Source organism: Ovis canadensis, chromosome 2, assembly GCF_042477335.2.
Source record: "Ovis canadensis isolate MfBH-ARS-UI-01 breed Bighorn chromosome 2, ARS-UI_OviCan_v2, whole genome shotgun sequence".
NCBI lineage: Eukaryota > Metazoa > Chordata > Mammalia > Artiodactyla > Bovidae > Ovis > Ovis canadensis.
Genome location: NC_091246.1, coordinates 193,326,026 through 193,334,429, shown reverse-complemented (window position 1 = coordinate 193,334,429; position 8,404 = coordinate 193,326,026). Strand labels below are relative to the sequence as shown.

The following is an 8,404-nucleotide window of genomic DNA, read 5'->3' as shown; positions in this document are numbered from 1 at the left end:
TTTTTCTCCTTTTAAATAATTATAATCTTTAAGGGAGTCTTTGTAAACATCCACCAGTAGCTACTCAGTTTATTCTTAAATTTGGATAATTGTTATAGTTGTTAAGAATGAATAAAATGGAGTTCATAATGGCACCAGAGCACAAAAATGGAACCAGGAGGCTACTGGGGAAGTGCGGTCCGTGCACATTTCCACTTGTATGGAACGTGCACCATGAACTGGGCAAAACCACAAAAGCATTCTGAAAGATGGCTTACCCAACAAACTCTTGCATATTAGTAGCCGCAATGAGTGAGCGATTTCAGTTTCGCTTTTCACTTTCATACATTGGAGAAGGAAATGGCAACCCACTCCAGCATTCTTGCCTGGAGAATCCCAGGGACGGGGGAGCCTAGCGGGCTACCATCTATGGTGTTGCACAGTCGGACACGACTGAAGTGACTTAGCAGCAGCAGCAGCAGCCGCAATGAACAGTCATGTATAGACAAGAATGGTTCCAGACTATCATCAGCATGAATCAGAATTCTAGAAATTTATGAAAACTTTCTCCTTTTTTCTTTAAAAATCCTTTGGTTTTCAATCTCCTCAGAGCACATTTGAGTTTCAACATGAATCTGAGTCTCCTGAATTGCTGTTTCTAACCAATCCCAAAAAAATACTTTTGTTGCTTTATAGCATTGGTCTTATTTTTATGTCTACTTAAAAAAAAAAGCAAACCACCAACAGCAACCTCAAAGAACATCTCCACTCTCCTGATTTTGTAAATCAAGGTAAATTAGGTCCAAAGAGGTCATTCCTCTAGCCCCCATATTTGGTGTCAGTGCTGAGTGAATAAATTGTATTCCCAACTCCCAATCCACTTTTTTCCAACATGTTGCTTTTACTTCCCCATGGTGAATCTTCCCAGTTTCTCCAAGTGTTCTTTCTCTATCCCTTTTGGATCTCAGTCAACTTTTCCCAGTTAGGCCCAGTAATGTTTCAAGTTACCAGTGTTCATTTGCAGGGAAAAAAAAAAAAAAAAAGAGCCCTTAGTATGTTTCACAGGTGTTCCACATAACATTCTTTAGTGAATTCTCACACCATCCTGAACCAGCATGTCATCCTCTCTCAACAGATGGGAAAACTGAGACTGAAGCACCAGGATCTTGCAAAATATCACAAAGATTGCTGTTGCGGTTGTTCATTCACTCAGTTGTTTCTGACTCTTTGCAGCCCGATGGACTGCAGCACTCCAGGCTTCCCTGTCCTCCACCATCTCCCTGAGTTTGCTCAAACTCATGTCCATTGAGTCAATGATGCTTTCTAACCATCTTATTCTCTGTCGCCCGCTTCTCCTGCCCTGTCTTTCCCAGCACCAGGGTCTTTCCCAATGAGTTGGCTTTTCACATCAGGTGGCCAAAGTATTGGAGCTTCAGCTTCAGCATCAGTCTTTCCACTGAACATTCAAGGTTCATTTCCTTTAGGATGGACTGGTTGGATCTCCTTGCAGTCCAAGGGACTCTCAAAAGTCTTCTCCAGGAGCAGTGTGAAGAAGAGGCGAGGGCAACCCCTGGGTCAACTTAAAGCCTGCACGCCACTGCATCTGTGTCTAGCGCCTACGTCCCGCCACCGCAGCCACCATGCCTAGGAGAAAGGCTGAAGGGGAATAGACAAAGCCAAGGTGAAGGACGAACCACAGAGAAGATTTGCAAAGTCATCTGCTAAACCTGCTCCTCCAAAGCCAGAGCCCAAGCCTAAAAAGGCCCCTGCAAAGAAGGGAGAGAAGGTACCCAAAGGGAAAAAGGGGAAAGCGGATGCTGGCAAGGATGGGAATAACCCTGCAGAAAATGGATATGCCAAAACAGACCAGACACAGAAAGCTGAAGGTGCTGGAGATGTCAAGTGAAGTGTATGCATTTTTGATAACTGTGTACTTCTCGTGACTGTACAGTTTGAAATACTATTTTTTATCAAGTTTTATAAAAATGCAGAATTTTGTTTCACTTTTTTTTTTTTAAGCTATGTTGTTAACACACAGAACACTTCATTGTTGTTTTTTGGGGGAAGGGCACATCACTAACAGAATGTCTCCGAAGCTGAATTGATGTGGGGGAAAAATACCTTTCCCATCTAGTTTTGAAAGACTTCCTCTTGGTTCCCAGGAAGGAAGGATTCCTTGATGTTGACACACATTAGCCACCTTGGCACAAACGCCTTGTGGAGTGGAAAAACTAAAATTTAGTTTCTATGTCCTCTTCTCCCTCTCCACCTCAGCACAGACTTGACTCCCCTAAACCCAGAGACCTGTTGGAACCTGAACCCTGTGCCCCCCCAAAATTGATGACCAGTATGTCAGGCAGTCTGGACTTTCTAGTGTCACCATTGAGATGGCGTCCTTCAAAAGAGCAGTGGTTCCTTTTTTTAGACTGTGGCTCCTCAGAGTGATACTTCTGCCATTTTCATTTCCATTTCTTGAAAGTCAGGGTCGGCTTGTGAAAAGTTGTTAAACAACACACTAAATGTGAAATGTCAACCCTCACTCTAAACTTTCCCTGTTCAGAGCATCACATGAAGATTTCATTGGGTTTTATAGTGGCTTTCTGATTTTGGTAGTCCATTGAAAAGGGGAGTTTGAGAGTTGTATAGTGTTAATGACTGTCTGCCCATGTCCTGCCTGAAATACCATGATTGTTTCTGAAAAGTATCGTTAATAAAGCTGGATACAGTTTGGAAAAGAAAAAACAGTCTTCTCCAACACCACAGTTCAAAAGCATCGATTCTTCAGTGCTCAGCCTTCTTTATGGCCCAGCTCTTATATACATACCTGACTACTGGAAAAGCCATAGCCTTGACTATATGGACTTTAGCTGGCAAAGCAATGTCTGCTTTTTAATACACTGTCCAGATTTGTGATAGTTTTTCCTCAAAGGAAAAACTTTTAATTTCATGACTGCAATCACCATCCACAGTGATTTTGGAGCCCAAGAAAATTAAATCTGTCACAATTTCCATTGTTTCCCCATCTATTTGCCATGAAGTGATGGGGCAAGATGCCATGATCTTCATTTTTTGAATGTTTAGGTTGAGTTTTAGGCCAGCTTTTCACTCTTCTCTTTCACCTTTATCAAGAGCCTCTGGTTCCTCTTCACTTTCTGCCATAAGGGTGGTGTCATCTGCATAACTGAGATTATTGATATTTCTCCCTGCAATCTTGATTCCAGCCTGTGCTTCATCCACTCCTGCATTTTGCATGATATACTCTGCATAGAAGTTAAATAAGCAGGATGTCAATATACAACCTTGATGTATTCATTTCCCAATTTTGAACCAATCTGTTGTTCCATGTCCAGTTCTAACTGTTGCTTCTTGACCTGCATACAGGTTTTTCAGGAGGCAGGGAAGGAAGGAAGGAAGGAAGGAACGTCGCTCAGTCGTGTCCGACCCTTTGCGACCCCGTGGACTGTAGCCTACCAGGCTCCTCTGTCCATGGCTTTTCCAGGCAATAGTACTGGAGTGGATTGCCATTTCCTTCTCCAGTGATCTTCCTGACCCAGGGATCGAACCCAGGTCTCCCGCATTGTAGACAGATGCTTTACCATCTTAGCCACCAGGGAGGTGGTCTGGTATTCCCATCTCTTTAAGAATCTCCCACAGTTTGTTGTGTTTCACACAGTCAAAGGCTTTAGCATAGTCAATGAAACAGTAGATGGTTTTCTGGAATTCTCTTGCCCTTTCTATGATCCAATGAATGTTGCCAGTTTGATCTCTGGTTCCTGTGCCTTTTCCAAATCCAGCTTGAACATCTGGAATTTCTCAGTTCACATACTGTTGAAGCCTATATTGAAGGAGTTGGAGCATTACCTTGCAAGTATGTGAAATGAGTGAATTGTGCAGTAGTTTGAACATCCTTTGTCCATGTCCTTCTTTGGAACTGAAATGAAAACTGACCTTTTCCAGTTGTGGCCACTGCTGAGTTTTTCAAATTTGCTGGCATGTTGAGTGTAGCACTTTCACAGCATCATCTTTTAGGATTTGAAGTAGCTTGGCTGGAATTTCATCATATAGCTTTGTTCACTAACTTTGTTCATAGTGATGGTTCTTAAGACCCACTTGACTTCACATTCCAGGATATCTGGCCCTAGAGTGATCACACCATCCTGGTTACCTGGGTCATTAAGATCTTTTCTGTATAGCTCTTCTGTGTATTCTTACCAGCTCTTCTTAATGTCTTTTCCTTCTGTTAGGTCTATACCATGTCTGATCTTTATTGTGCCTCTCTTTGTATGAAATGTGAAGTCCAGTGGTATTTGATTACAGTTCTTCCTCAACACTAGGGAAACAGAGACTCTTGGAGGGCACAAATAATACTTTGTGCGCACCAGGACCCAGGAGAAAGTAGTGACCGCATAAGAGACTGAGTCAGACTTGCCTGTGAGTGTTCTCAAGTCTCCAGCGGAGGTGTGGGTTGACAGTGACCAGCCACAGGGTCAGGGACACTGACTGCAGCAGTCCTGGGAGGCATGGCATGCTGGTATAAGTCCTTCTGGAGAAGGTCATCATTACCCTTACCATAGTTCAGCCTCAGGACAAAATACAAGGAGGTAACACAGCCCTACCCATCAGCAGAAAATTGGATTACAGGGATAATAAGTTCCCTGGTTGCTCAGACGGTAAAGCATCTGTCTACAATGCAGGAGACCCGGGTTTGAGCCCTGGGTTGGGAAGATCCCCTGGAGAAGGAAATGGCAATCCACTCCAGTACTATTGCCTGGAAAATCCCATGGACAGAGGAGCCTGGCAGGCTGCAGTCTATGGCGTCACAAAGATTTGGACACGACTGAGTGACTTCACTTCACTTCAAGCAGCAGACATAAGATTTAATCTCAAATTTGTCTTTAGTTTCTTGAAGGGGAGCAGAATTGATTGTGATGCTGAACAGAGCCCTGTGGGGTTCCTGGGCATGGAGGCTTTTTTGTCCTCTATTTCTTGTAGGCAAAACTCCAGCTTCCATGACCTTTTCAGAGTTCCAAAGGGTAGTACATTTGGTAATCAAGGGAGGAGCAGTAAGAAACCACCTGGGGCAAGATTAAAGGGACCAGAGAGACTCATCAATATGGGAAGACCAACTAATCTTCTCAGCAACTTCACTCTTTTGAAACATTGCAGAAGGAAGAATGATTGTTACAGGCCTTGATCCTTATCAAAAACCCTGCTTGAATATATAACCTCTTCCTATTCACCAGGGAATGGCTACCTAAGTGGCTCAGTGGTAAAAGAATCAGCTGGCCAATGCGGGGGTTACAGGACTCTCCAGTTCAATCCCTGGTTCAGGAATATCCATTGGAGTAAGAAAGGGAACACATTGCAGTATTCTTCCCTGCAGAATCCCATGGACAGATGTGCCTGGCAGGCCATGGCCTATAGGGTTGGAAAGAGTTGGACATGACTGAGAAACTAAGCATGCCTGCATGCACCAGATCACCTTGTCTAGCTCCTAAGAAGCTTGTATGCAGGTCAAGAAGCAACAGTTAGAAATGGACATGGAACAATAGACTGGCTCAAACTTGGGAAAGAGGGACAAGTTTGTATATTGTCACCCTGCTTATTTAACTTATATGCAGAGTACATCATGCAAAATGCTGAGATGGATGAATCACAAGCTGTAATGCTGATATTGCCAGGAGAAATATCAAAATCTTCAGATATGCAGATGACACCCCTCTAATAGCAGAAAGTAAAGAGAAACTAAAGAGCACCTTGATGGTGAAAGAGGAGAGTGAAAGAGCTGACTTGAAACTCAACATTTAAAAAACTAAGATCATGGCATCCCATGCCATCACTTCATGGCAAAGAAAAGGGAGAAAAGTAAGTAGAAATAGTGATATATTTTATTTTCTTGGGCTCCAAAATCACTGTAGCTGGTGACTGTAGCCATGAAATTAAAAGATGTGTGCTCCTTAGGAGGAAAGCTATGCAAAGCAAGACAGCGCATTAAAAAACAGAGACAGCACTTTGCTGACAAAGATCTGTATTGTCAAAGCTATGGCTTTTCCAACTCAATGCTGCAGAATTGATGTTTTCAAATCATGGTGTTGGAGAAAACTCTTTAAAGTCCTTTGAACTGCAAGGAGATCAAACTAGTCAATCCTAAAGGAAATCAACCGTGCATATTCGTTGGAAGGACTGATGCTGAAGCTGAAGAAGCTCCAATACTTCTTTTGCTACCTGATGGGAAGAGCCAATTCATTTGAAGAAGACTCTGATTCTGGGAAAGACTGAAGGCAGGAAAAGAAGAGGATGACAGAGGATGAGATGAGTAGATAACATCACCGACTCAGTGGACATGAATTTGAATGAACTCCAGGAAATAGTAGAGGACAGAGGAGGCTGGTATGCTGCAGTCCATGTGGTCACAAAAGTCAGACATTACTTAGTGACTGAACAACAACATTTACCAAGGAGGTATGCACAGTTCTTGAGGTGCTAGACTACTGCCTTCCCCTTTGCCTGGCAAAGTAATAAAACCACTCTTTCTCCTCCATAACTCTCTCTCTGTATTTATGTTTGGAAATGGTACATAGAGAGCCATGATTTTGGAATCAGTTACAGCAAAATATGCCTCTTTGGCATAGAGATTATTTTAGACTGATTTTTTTTAAATTTTATTGAAAACACTACATATGATTTACAGTGTTGTGTGATTTTCTGCTGTGTAGCAAAGTAATTCATTTATACATGTACATACATTCTATTTCATATTCTTTACCATTATGGTTTATTACAGGATATTGAATATAGTTCCTCTCACTATACAGTAGGACCTTGTTGCTTATCCATTCTATATATAATAGTTTGCATCTACGAATCACAGACTCCCAATTCTTCCCTTTCCCACTGATTATTTTTGGAAAGTTCTACAAAGGGATCCAAGGTATCATTTTCAAGAAACATTTGCATTTATAAAGGAAGTCTCCATTTGTAAGAGTGTTTTCTTTTCTAAGCTTCCCTGGTGGCTCAGAGGTTAAAGCATCTGCCTGTAATGTGGAAGACCCAGGTTCGATCCCTACGTCAGGAAGATCCCCTGGAGAAGGAAATGGCAACCCGCTCCAGTATTCTCTCCTGGAGAATCCCATGGACAGAAGAGTCTGGTAGGCTACAGTCCACGGGGTTGCAAAGAGTCAGACACAACTGAGTGACTTCACTTTCTTTCTTCTTTTCTGTACCATTAACAGAATGACTCTCAACTTCCAAAAATTCTTATCAAGGAGAAGACTAGTACTTAAATCTGCAAAAACAGCCTTACCCTTGTTTACTCTGCTTTGCCTGGTTACCTCCCAACACCTTCTTATGTCTTTTGCTGGAGATGGTGACTTGGGCCATCAGGGATTACTGTTTTCCTGGGTATCTCCAATGTATATAGGAGGTACACGTGTTATTAAATTTGTTTTTCTGACAATTTATCTTTAATTACAGATGATGTCTCAGTCACAGACCTAGAAGGGTATGGGGATAATTATTTTGCTTCCCTCACATCCTCTAATTCAGATGATATTTTTTTTTCTATTTTGGTTTGATTAGAGTCCTCTAGTTATTGTAAAACTAATTTATAGTAAAAAGTAACTAGAGTTCAAATCTTTGGATTTTAATAATTGTTTTCCCCTTCTAAACCTCATTATGATATCATATAGTAGCGAACAACCAAAAGGGAGATCTGGATCATGATATATGGTCAGCTTACACAGTCTTTAAATTTTTCCATCAGTCATTAGCATGGACTCTAGATTTAGTGTACCTGTATCTCAGTGCTGAAAAGTCTCTGATTTTAGCCTGCAGTTGACTTTTTAGGGATCCCATTGTTTTGCTGAATACTCTATTGAATGTGTGTATGTATGTCAGTTGCTCAGTCATATCCAAATCTTTTTGACACCATAGACTGTAGCCCACCAGACGCCTGTGTCCATGGGATTCTCCAGGCAAGAATAATGGAGTGGGTTGCCATGCCCTTCTCCAGGTGATCTTTCCAACCCAGGGATCAAACCCAGGTCTCCTGCATTGCAGGCAGATTCTTTTCTGACTGAGCCACCAGGGAAGGCCTACTCCTTAAGCCAGGTTTCTAAAAACTCTTAACAGATGGAGCACAAAGGGTTAAGTAGCAAACTTATTTATTCACTGAATAAAAGCTAGTTTGGTTTGACTTTTAAATTAGGAAGTGTTGTCAGCCCTAAAAACGAGAGCATTGTGAAATGTTTGGTAAAATATTAATTATTTTAATTCAAAAAAGCCACAGCCTATAATTAAATGTTCTCCACTCAACATGTTCTTCTGTTGGCTTGCTTCTTTTTTTTTTTTTTTTTTTTTTTTTTGCTTTTATTTTATTTTATTTATTTATTTATTTATTTTTTTAAATTTTAAAATCTTTAATTCT

At 41.5% G+C, this 8,404-nt stretch overlaps 1 pseudogene; it reads left to right on the top strand.

Annotated features, from left to right (window-relative positions):
• Window positions 1-1,619: 1,619 nt before the first annotated feature.
• Window positions 1,620-1,900, top strand: LOC138434701 (non-histone chromosomal protein HMG-17 pseudogene; annotated as a pseudogene).
• The last annotated feature ends 6,504 nt before the right edge of the window (window positions 1,901-8,404 follow it).